This window comes from Octopus bimaculoides, chromosome 3 (genome assembly GCF_046866305.1).
Source record: "Octopus bimaculoides isolate indiv1 chromosome 3, ASM4686630v1, whole genome shotgun sequence".
NCBI classification, from domain to species: domain Eukaryota; kingdom Metazoa; phylum Mollusca; class Cephalopoda; order Octopoda; family Octopodidae; genus Octopus; species Octopus bimaculoides.
In genome coordinates, this window is record NC_142930.1 from 159740571 (window position 1) to 159752098 (window position 11528).

An 11528-nucleotide genomic window follows, 5' to 3' on the forward strand; every position below is an offset into this window, starting at 1 on the left:
GCCCTAAAATTGCTGGCCTTCTGTCAAAATTTGAAGCCATTATATCTAAGATGATATATAAGGCGGCGAGCTGGCAAAATCGTTAGCACGCCGAGGAAAATGCTTCGCGGCATTTCGTCTGTCTTTACGTTCTGAGTTCAAATTCTGCCGAGGTCGACTTTGCCTTTCATCCTTTCGAGGTTGATAAAATATGTACCAGTTGAACACCGGGGTCAATATAATCGTCATACTCCACCACCACTCCCGAAATTTCTGGCCTTGTGCCAAAATTTGAAACCATTAAGTTTATAGGATGTGATTTGATAGAGCGGTTTTAACTGTTGTTTCTAGCAATGAATCGAAAAAGTTGGTCTAAAGGTTCTTGAGTGATGTATTGTCTATCCGGTCGACATTTTGTCCGCAAGGAAAACGAGCACGTTCTTAAGACGAGGGTTCTTAAACAAAGGTACGGGCAGTGCTGCCTTGAGGTATGGGTACATAGATAGTTATTTGGAGATGTGACTGATACCGCATCTTCAGAAAAAAATGTTTGTTGGATAATATTTTTATCAGGTCATTAAGAATGAAATGTCCGATTTTCTTATGCACCAAGTTTGACAGTCGTTAACTCTAATGTTTTATCCTGACAGTTGAAGAATTACATCATAACTTTTTGAAATGCATTTCATGGTGACTGATTATATTGTGAGTTTTCTCTTGTAAATCAATTTTTGTGAACCCATGGATAGATCAAACATTTGTTATTTCTTAATTGCCCACAAGGGGCTAAACATAGAGGGGACAAACAAGAACAGACAAAGGGATTAAGTCGATTACATCGACCCCAGTGCGTAACTGGTGCTTTATTTATCAACCCCGAAAGGATGAAAGGCTAAGTCGACCTCGGCGGAATTTGAACTCAGAACGTAACGTTTCTGCCAGCTCGCCGCCTTAGATAAAAAATTTGTGTTATGAATATGAGTTCCGTCGTGGAACCAATGCATCCCAGACAACTCGAAACATCAATGAAGTGTTTGGTGAAGATGTACGTTGATGTTTTGAGATGTTCCGGTCTGGTGGTTTTACTCCTGAAAATCAGCCCCGCGGTAGACCTGAGACGAAGGTGGAAACTGTAGAGGAAGTGGATACATCTCAAACTACGCGTGAGTTAACAGCAAGGTTTGATGTTACGATTCCAACTGTATTGGACCATCTAAAACAGGAGCGTACTGAGAGTATTAAGGGCCTTCAGGCATAACTGTTTACCGGGCCTCTTTGAATGTGTGTTTTGTAGAGTTAACATGATTAGTAGAGTCAACATGTAGACTGCCTGGTTCTTCAGAACTCCGGGCAGTGTCCGATTGACTGACGGCTCAGTCCGCCCCTGATCTGAAACAAAGCGACAAGGTAAGGAAGCTGGACGAGTGGGTACCACACGAATTGAACGAGCATCAAATGACATGTCGTCTTGAAACTTGCTGTTCTTTGCTGTCACGGCATAAAAACGAACAATTTTTGCATCGTATTTTTACGTGTGATGAAAAATGGATTTTTTTCAACAATAGCAAGCTTTCTGCACGGTGGTTGGATAGAGACGAAATGCCAAAACACAATGCCAAAAAGAATATTCACCAAAAAATGCTAATGGTATCTGTTTGGTGGTCCAGCGCTGGTGTCATCCACAACAGCTTCATGAGACCTGGTAAGTCAATTACAACGGATGTATACATCAACCAATTGGATGAAATGATGAGTGAACTTGCATTTAAACAACCGAGATTGGTCAATAGAGACAGGCCAATTCTCTTGCAAGACAATGCTCGACTACATGCTGCACAAAGAACGCTACTCAAGTTACAGGAACTGAACTTGGAAGTACTTTGTCATCCACCGTATTCACCAGACCTTGCACCAACTGACTATCATGTTTTCCAGGCATTAGACAACTTTTTGCAAGGAAAAAACTTCAAATCTGAAGAAGATGCAAAAACAGCCTTTCGTGATTTCATCACCTCTTGCTCTCCAGAATTCTTCGCTGTAGCTTAAATAAGATACCAATAAAATGGCAAAATTGTGTTGATAATTTAGGTGCATACTTTTATTAACTGCATTGCTTTTTGTTGAGATAAAGTAAAATAAACTTTCAGTTCAAAACTGGACATTTCATTCTTAATGACCTGATATTTCACGTTCATCTGTTATCTGTTTCTTGTTCCCTTCATTGGACTGCATACATGCTGGGGTACCGCCTTGAGCGGTTTTTGTCGAAAGAGATCCCGTATTTAATGTTCGATGTTTTGTTTGGTTGCACTTTTTGAAATTTTAAAATTAAGTGAAAATTTTCAAATTTGATGTATTGATGTAATTTTTCTTGCTGAATCTCTGGTCTTAATTTATTTGATCCAGAAATTAAAAAAAAAAGTTACAAAGGTTTAAAGTTTGATCATTTTTACCCAGTCAGAAAACAGAATTTGGAAGCTGTCATTTTGTGCGTGACTTTATTCGTAAGACAACAAAACAATAATGTCAATATTGCGACGATAGCACGTGTTTTAAGCGAAAAATGACCAAAAAACGAGTAAACAACACATATTTTGTTGTTTTAAGCATTCAAGAGGTAGGTATCGAAAATGTAACGTCAAATATCCAAAAACAGCAACAAGCAGGAAAATACAGCATAAAATATCAGTCTGTAAACACTCCTGTGTTTTCGTAAACAAGAGTTCCAATGCTTTGCTTGTTACCATAGAAACATGCTCCTATGTGTCTGTGGCTTTTGACTGACTAAAATTAACTAAAATTTGCAAATTTTAATAGCTATTAAATGTTTATTTATTGATTTAAGGCGAAAATGAATTTCATGTCAATAATTAGGATACAAAACTGCATCAATACACCAAATTTGAAATCCCTTGGAACAAAATTGAAAGGTGACAGCCAAATGAGCCTAAACTAATACCGATTGTCAAGTAATGGGTGGAGACCACAAACATAAATAGACACGTGTGTGTGTGTGTGTGTGTGTGTGTGAGACGGACTTCCACATTTTCCGTCATTGGTCGGCATGGGGCTATAGTTGAAGACACTTGCCCAAAGTGCAGACAGTGGGACCGAACGCGAACTTATTAAACACACAAAGAACGGAAGTAGTTTAATGCAACTGTTCTCAAATTAACTGATAGCACATCATTCCCTCTCTCTCTCTCCGTCTCTCTCTCTCCGTCTCTCTCTCTCCCTCATTCTCTCTCCACCTCTCCCTCCACCCTCTCTCTCTCTCACCTAAATAACTAAATTTTTGTTCTCTTCCTTCTTTATTAATTTTATTAATGAGAAAACTAAATAGAATTTTCATCCATATCATTCTTTCCTTCCTATGGTGTTGGACAGGTTTAAAAAGTTAGAAGCTTTCTTAATTTCAATCATGACAATTTGCCTGCTCCTTTTTCAGTCTTCACACGAGGAACACTGGATGAACCTTTGCCTGTCATACGCAGGACATATTTCTCTGGCATCCATGCATCATATATGATACATAGTCTTAAATTTTTTCAACCATAGAATAACTTTGGTCTTATGAAAGAAAAGCTTTATATTGCAACGTATGTAACAAGGACTAACTAACCGTCTGAAAATAAACACGAACGTTTAAGACAAACTCATGAAAACTCTTTGGACAGGCAAAGGTTTAATGTCGATTTCTTAAGGATACTAATGTCGAATCAATTTATGGCTGTCGATGTTATGCAATAAATAGAGTCGTATGCAAAACTATTTTTGCTTATTCATGTCTGGGGTGAATTCTGGATGGTAAACTAGTAAAGAAGGGAAAAGAGGAAAAAAAGTAAATGAAATTTAGAGCAGACGGTAACTGTGCTGAAACTCATTCGATGGAATTGTACCAGTAATCTAAAATATAATGTATAAAATTCGATATAAAATGTATCTTTAATCTTTTTCCTTGGCATCCATGAATATATGATACACATGACCAAATTTTTTTCAACCACCAGAAAAAAGATAATATTCAGAACATATAAAACAAAGGCTAACTAAAAGTATGAAGACAAGCTTGGACGTTTAGGACAAACTTACGAAAATACTGTAAAAGTTTGATAGTTGTCATAGAGACTTTAGTCTCTCTCTATCACCTTTCAACATAATTCTATATTAAGGAACAGTAGAACAATTTAACAACATAATAAAAATTTTTTATTTTTGATGATGCTTGATTTTACAGTTCCTGTCATTCAGCTTAGCAGCCGCTGATTAGGTTGTAGTTGGTATTGGAAAGTTAAGAGCTTCCTTGATGCCTGCCAGAGAAGCAAGGAGCTATCACCATCGAAGGCATCGTGGTGAAGAGTGCTTCATTGAGGAGTGAGGAGTTGTCATGTAGAAGGTCTGTCGCTCAACTGCCTAACAAAGTGAAACTCACTCGTTAAGTACTAGTTTTACTACGCATGCGCACTCGAGGGGCTTCCGGTGGTGAAGTCTCTTGCGCATGCGCAGAATAGTACTTCCTCAATGGCGGCTATAATTCGCGTCACTACAATACTTTGGACAGGCAAATTGTTTATGAATTTGTTCTTTTGATTTCACTTGTGTGAACAAGAAAGAAGTCAAAACATGCCAGTATGTGTTGTATATTTGATAGTGGATAATTGAGATTTGAAACTAGCAGGACGCGAACACGCGTTGCCACATTGCAGATTCTAAGTCACGACATAACAACGGCTTGATCATGTGTGCAACCGAGTTATTGATTAAATGACTGGATATCAAAAGAATTTTATGAAATTCCTTTTGTTTGATATACTAACATAATATTCTCAACTATGTTGACTTACATCATGGAATTTCCACGGATCCCGTTAGTCAAGATATGAAAATGAGAAGGCAAAACAAAAAAAAATTAAATGAAACATTTGAATAGCAGTGCAAGGGACATAACTCAGTATGAACCATTTTATTAAAACCCGATGGGAACGGTCTTTTCTTAAGCGTAATATTGTAATATTGGTTTCAAATTTTAGCACAAGGCCAGCAATTTCGGTGCGGGGTGGAGGTGGGGAAATTGATTATTCTACTGGTACTTTTATCGATTCCAAAAGGATGAAAAACAAAGTCGATCTTGGCGTAAAGACGGATGAAATGTTGCTACGCATTTCGCCCGGCGTGCCATCGATTCTACTAGCTTGTTGCTTTAATGAATCAGAAACACACATTTTTGCTTGCTATTTCTAGCACAACTTGCTGTCGGATGTGCGTGTGCTTTGCTTCTGTGATGAGAGAGAGAGAGAGAGAGTTAGAGAGAGAGAGTGGCTGATAGATGTGTACTGTATGTAATTCTATATACAGGCCCAAACATGCACAGTTGTAAACCAAAGCTGTATTCTAATTTGTGCTTGTAACTTTTGCAATATCTGAAGTGTATCGGAAAACCAATGGAAGAAAAGCTGGAGAAAATAATTTCCAGCATTTTAATAGACACAAAAGTATATTTTATTTAAACACCCACCATGTTTATAGTCATATTCATTTGTTATACGTATAAACAACCGTTATTTCGTGACTATGAAGGTGGCGAGCTAGCAAAATCGTTAAGGCACCGGACAAAATGCTTAATTGCATTTCTTCCGGCTCTTTACGTTCTGAGTTCAAATTCCGCCGAGGTTGACTTCGCCTTTCATCCTTTCGAGGCCAATGAAATAATTACCGGTTGAATACTGCTTTCGTTGTAATCGATTTCTCTTCCTTTCAATATTGCTGGCCCTGTTAAAGAGTTAGGATGATTTCGTGTTCATCACATTTTATTGTTATTTAATGTCACATTCCCTTTATAGTCACAAAGTTTACAATAAAGTATTCTCTGTGAATGCATCGAGAGAGAAGTATATGCTTCTGGTCGGAACCCTCCAGGTTTGTTGTAGCGAAATTGCATGGTTAGAAGTTCATAACGTTACAGTAACACTATCATACATCTTGTAACTACGTCATGCTACCAACCAACATGTCGCAGTAGCTGTTTAAGTACCGTAAATCTTCGAGTATAGTCCGCCCTTGAGTATAATACGCAGGGGAATTTTAGGGTGGAGGCTGTACCTCTGAAAAACCTAAACCTTGTGTATAATACGCACACCTTCTCTAACTTGAGTCAAGGAGGTCTATATAACGTCCTTGGTTTGTAAACATATATACGGTAATGTCCTTTATTATTATTGTATATATAACATAATGCAAACGTGTAGCTTTTTTGTGCACTTTGTTTGCAGAAAATAAAGAAATAACAGTAATAACGTCAGGGAAAAATCAATATTAAGTAAATTGCCTTTACATATTTATCACTATCAGTTACAAGCCTGACATCACAAAATGCGTCTGAATAAACATTGCCGAACAACAAATAGAGACTCGGACATTGCTTAGAAAATTATTTTTCATTTTTAACCTCGTATATAGTACGCACTAGGGATTTTGACCTTTAAATTTTGGGGAAAAAAATGCGGATTATACTCGAGGATTTACGGTATTTAAGAACTCAAAGGTGCATAAAACAGCCCCACAAACACCAATAACAAGGTGAAGATGGCTCTCATTTCACACTGGTCTTCTGATGTTTAGGTGAGCGCCCCCTGGTGCACACATTCCGTAACTTGTAATCGCTGCGGGAGGCTGGAGTTGGAAATGTCAGTCCTCTCTTTGTTTCTACCTTTATGGTAAATAAAAAAAATCAGTTATTGGTACTGTGACGTCATAATCACAAGAAAGAAACACTCGTGTTTCTTGTGACAAGACAAATATTTCTTAAATTTTTTACACGCGCGCGCACACTCTCACACACACGCGCACGAATATATACATTTAGGTATTTATATTAGTTTCAAATTTTGGCACAAGGCCAGCAATTTTAAGGGAAAGGATCTATTCCATCTCAGTCACAGATTTTTTAAATAGATTATATCGACTCCAGTACAAAGCTGTTACTTATTTTATCGACCCCGAAAGGATGAAATACAAAATCGACCTCGGTAGTATTTGAACTCAGAACATAAAGATGTGCCAGGCGTGCTAACAATTCTGCCTGCTCACCGCCTTATTTATATGCGTATTAATCTGTGTATGATATACAAATATTCATATATATGCGTTTGTTTGTCTCGCCATATCACGATTCATCTATCGCGATTCCTCCGTAGTGTTGTTTTGTATTTATAATAAAATAAATACCGTAAATCCTCGAGTATAATCCACACTTTTTTCCCCAAATCTCTCTTTGTCCGTCATAAATGTCTCTGTCTCTAATTCGCTGTCTCTTTCGTTTCCTTCCTTCCTTCGTACTCCTTCTTCCTTCGTACTCCTTCTTCCTTCGTACTCCTTTTTCCTTCGTACTCCTTCTTCCTTCGTACTCCTTCTTCCTTGCTAGTTGAAGGCGACGGTTCGTGCGTTCGCGCTTCGCCTGATTTTTCATTTAGTTTTCCATTTTTTCTATTTTCTTTCTTGTTCTCCTCTTCGTTTGTCTTTCTTTTTTTTCTCCTTGGGTCTTTTTTGGTGGAGATTCTACTTTCTTTTTTCTTTTAACCACCGTAAATTGCTCCTCAATTTTCTCTTCTTCTGTGGCTGAACTCTCTTCTTCTTGAATTTCTTTTTCTGTGATTTCCTCCTCATGTTTCTGGGGATACTTGGCCTTCATATGTCCCCTTAATCCGCACAAAAAGCATATTGGAGGTCTGCCCTCCGCAACAATCCTCAATCTCGTCTCATCCGGCAAAACCAGCTCTTCCACAATCTTATGGAATCTACACCATCTGAAGGATATTTGCTGAAAATGTCATACTGAAGATTTTTTTTCTCTGGAAGTTATGCGGGAAGGAAGTCGGGTGTGTGTTTGGGTGTGCGTGCGCGTGTGCGCGTGTGTGTGTGTATGTGTGCGAGTGTATTTGCCCCTCTGCACCGCTTGACAACCAGTGTTGGTTGGTTTACGCGCCTGTGACTTATCATTTCAGCGCTAAGAAAACCGATGGTATAAGTAACACGTACCAGTTTTAAAATTTATACTAGCGTTCGATTAATCCGACAAAGTGGTGTTCCAGCACAATCGCGGTCCAATAACGCGAAGAGACTACACACACACACACACAGAGACACACACACACACACACACGCACGCAGACCCCCCCCCCCCAAGATATGAAACGCAGAAAATACGTTTGACTAAACAGCCTAAGGGAAATAACTCTGTGAAATTATTTAAATCTGACACTAACGTTATTATCCTAGTAGCGTTATGCTAAAGCTTATTTAAGATATTAATTACACTCTAGTCCAGCTAAACTATCCAGCGTTTAATGTATTAATTAATGTATTTAATGAAAATTTAAATGTATAATGTATGCGTATTTAGTTTGTCTTTTTCATCTACACCGATTCATGTTTTTTGCATAGTTCGGAAAAGTTGGAATTTGGTTTACATTCACGGTGAGAATAATTAATGTTTTAGCTGGATGCGAACCAATGTAATATCCATGAAGGACGAACACAGAGGGGACAGTACAATATGATCTGGGGCGGGGGTTATATAACACGAAATGAAAAAAATTTATATAAACATGAATTTATCGAATTGGGACACAAAAGATAATAACAAACGTTAAGGACAAAAAATGAGGTTAAAAAGACAGACCGACCCCACGAGCTCTGCCTTTTTAACCGACCCCTTGTGTTTTTCCTTATGCTATGTTCACGAAGGGCCTTTCATTCCCAACATACGTGCAACTCGCGTCCATCGTTTTCGAAATGCACTCTGTGATAGACACCTTCTCTCTAGCTCCACCTTTCTTTTCAGGTGAAACGTGAAGACGTTTACCAAGGCGGAGACACACCCAGTCTTGGAAAGGAATGCACGGTCACACGTTTCACATACTATGTTCTTATTTATGTTCTGATGAGTCACCCCCGGAGCCAGTCGACTTTCACTCACCAAACACGAAGAATCTCACAGTCTAAGAGGGAGAATGTTGCTCAGTTGATCTTTCATTGAACTTTAGTTGGTTGACACACTCAATCTTGGAAAGAAATGCACGGTCACACGTTTCACACATTTCACACGTTTCACACGTTTCACACATTATGTTCTTATTTATGTTCTGATAACAGTCACCCCGAAGCCAGCGCTTTAGGCTTTCGTACTCAAGGTGACCCTCTTCAAAAGTTTTACAACCGTTTCGCCTCTATACGCTTCCTCCAGTCATCACTTTCCAAAGCTAGTTCTTCTCGGTGCTTCACATTGATCTACAGTTCCTTGAAGTTACCTTTTATGCAGAATATGAACATAGATACATACGTGCGCACGCACTCACACACACACACACACATACGTGCACAATAAGTAATATTAGCTAAAAATTAGTTTCAAATTTTAGCACGAGGCTAGCAATTTCAGGGGAAGGGTAAAGTCGCATCGACCCCACCCCCATAGATCAATTAATACTTATTTTATCGACCCCATAAAGATGAAAGGTAAAGTCGATCCTGGCAGTATTTGAACTGAGAAGTAAAGTCAGAAGAAATGCCGCTAAGTCTTTTTTCAGACACAGTAACAATTCTGCTAGCTCGCCACCTAATACAGTAGTAATATTGACGGTATCTATAAAGGTCAAATGAGACTCACAATGCATACACAAACATATTGGAACCGTTCCAGAAAAGCGACCACCCAACCAGATTGACTGACCGAGTGTCACCCACAGACTCTCACCAATCTCTTACTCATAGGCGAGCTGCCTCTTCACTCTGATATTTATTCTGTTAATATAATGGATTGCTTACTGGGGCTGGTTGGGTTCATTCCGTCTTCTTCACTCAAGCATTCCTATCCCATTTGTCTCTCTTTCTCTCATCACCCCTGTCGTATCTAATCATTTCAGTTCCCGCACTAATCGCTAGAGCCAGATCTTCCTTCCCTTATTGTCAGCTCTCTGGATTTTCCTCTCTTCTTATCTTTCCTTCAGGTGCTGATTAACAATTGTTCAGAGGAACATTAATGGCAAAAATCACGGGTATTGCACTCCGTTCTAGCCCAACAACTGAATTAAATTTTCTGATAAGAGATGTCATGTATTAGTTCCTTCTTTGGTTCATACCAATATATTATTGTTGTGTCGATGCCCCCAGGTGAAGAAGTAGGATCTCCCAAGACATATAAATAGAGGTAGTCTGGCCGTGGTAGGTGTTGAGTAGCAGTCGAGTAGCAGTTGTGTAGCGGTTGAGTAGAGCTCATCCGAAGGTGCTAGATAGCAGTAGCTTGAGACATAACAGTGGCGACGAAGATAAGATGCTCACACAGCCCCTGTGTAGTATTGAGACATAACATTTATATGCAAGCTCAGGATATTAAGATGTGATACAATAATAAAGTGTTTAACATTACGAGTTTAAGCTACCAAATAGCAGTTTACTTGTATGGTTTATGCACAAATCACAGTCTATGATTTAAGGGAGACTTGCCCGCTGTTTATAGCAGATCTGTCAATGGCGCCATTGTCTAGCACTTTGGTTTGTAGTATACGTATTTCTTTATACATGCAGAAGAGAGTACTTTGTGGATTGAGAGGAATTAGCCTGCTTTTTCCAATTTGTGGATTACAAACTAGATCAATCGTAGATATAAAAAAAAACAAACAAGGCGCTACTTGAAGAGATGTCAATCTGAAATCGCCTCATCAAAGCATACTTACATAAAAGCAATAGGTTGTCTAGTTATAATGTAGATGTCTCATTGTTGATACTTAGCAGGTATTTCATACGTTTATGTAAGATTCTTTTGCGTGTACATCTATGCGCGTCTGGGTGAAATTCTTCTAAAAAGTAATTTTTTTCTACATAATTGTACTTAACATCCTCAAAACATATGAGGAAACAAAATCGATGCATGCGAATTATATGAAAACCCTCTCGCACCATTTTCGGAAAAAGTTTTCATACTAAATTCTAATGTAATCGTAATCTACACCATCAGAAACGCATTTGTAGAAAATTTTCATTAAAAGATTATCCATTTTCCAGGAAGTTATGAGGAAACAATCTGGTGATGGTGGTAGAGGGGCACACTTGTGTAGTTATGCCCATTAGTTTACAATTTAAAATTCTGTGTGAATGTATCGAGAGTGAAGTAGGCCAATATGTTTATGGTCGGAAACTCTAGGTTTCCTGTACTGAAATTGCTTAGCCACGGTTGTTACAATTACGCTACCATGTATGTTGTACCTATGTTGTGTCACCAACCAACATGTAACAATGGATTTTTAAGAACACAAAGGTGCGTTAAAACATCACCACAAACACCAAAAGCAAAGTGAGGTTACTCTCATTTGACATTAGTCTTCAAGTGTTTGGGTGAGGGCAGCTCTAGCACACCCATTAGCTAGCGTCTAACCACTGTGAAAAGTTGAGAGAAAGTGAAGATGTTCTGAAACCAAAACTTTCGACAAAATTCACTGATATTGTGACGTCATAATCGAAAATGTAGACAAATAGGTGTTTCTTTGGACAGGACA

General features: G+C 38.5%; 1 long non-coding RNA gene across 1 annotated transcript in view; it reads right to left on the reverse strand.

The window, feature by feature from the left end:
• Positions 1-5423: 5423 nt before the first annotated feature.
• The window catches only part of LOC149136790 (uncharacterized), a 6196-nt gene continuing 91 nt past the window's right edge, over positions 5424-11528 (reverse strand). Inside the window, exons 1-2 of the long non-coding RNA XR_016241279.1 lie at positions 10710-11528; positions 5424-6685 (exon numbers count right to left, since the gene is read on the reverse strand). The exon at positions 10710-11528 is cut by the window's right edge and continues 91 nt beyond it. This is a non-coding gene — a long non-coding RNA (uncharacterized LOC149136790). The remainder of the gene's footprint in view (positions 6686-10709) is intronic.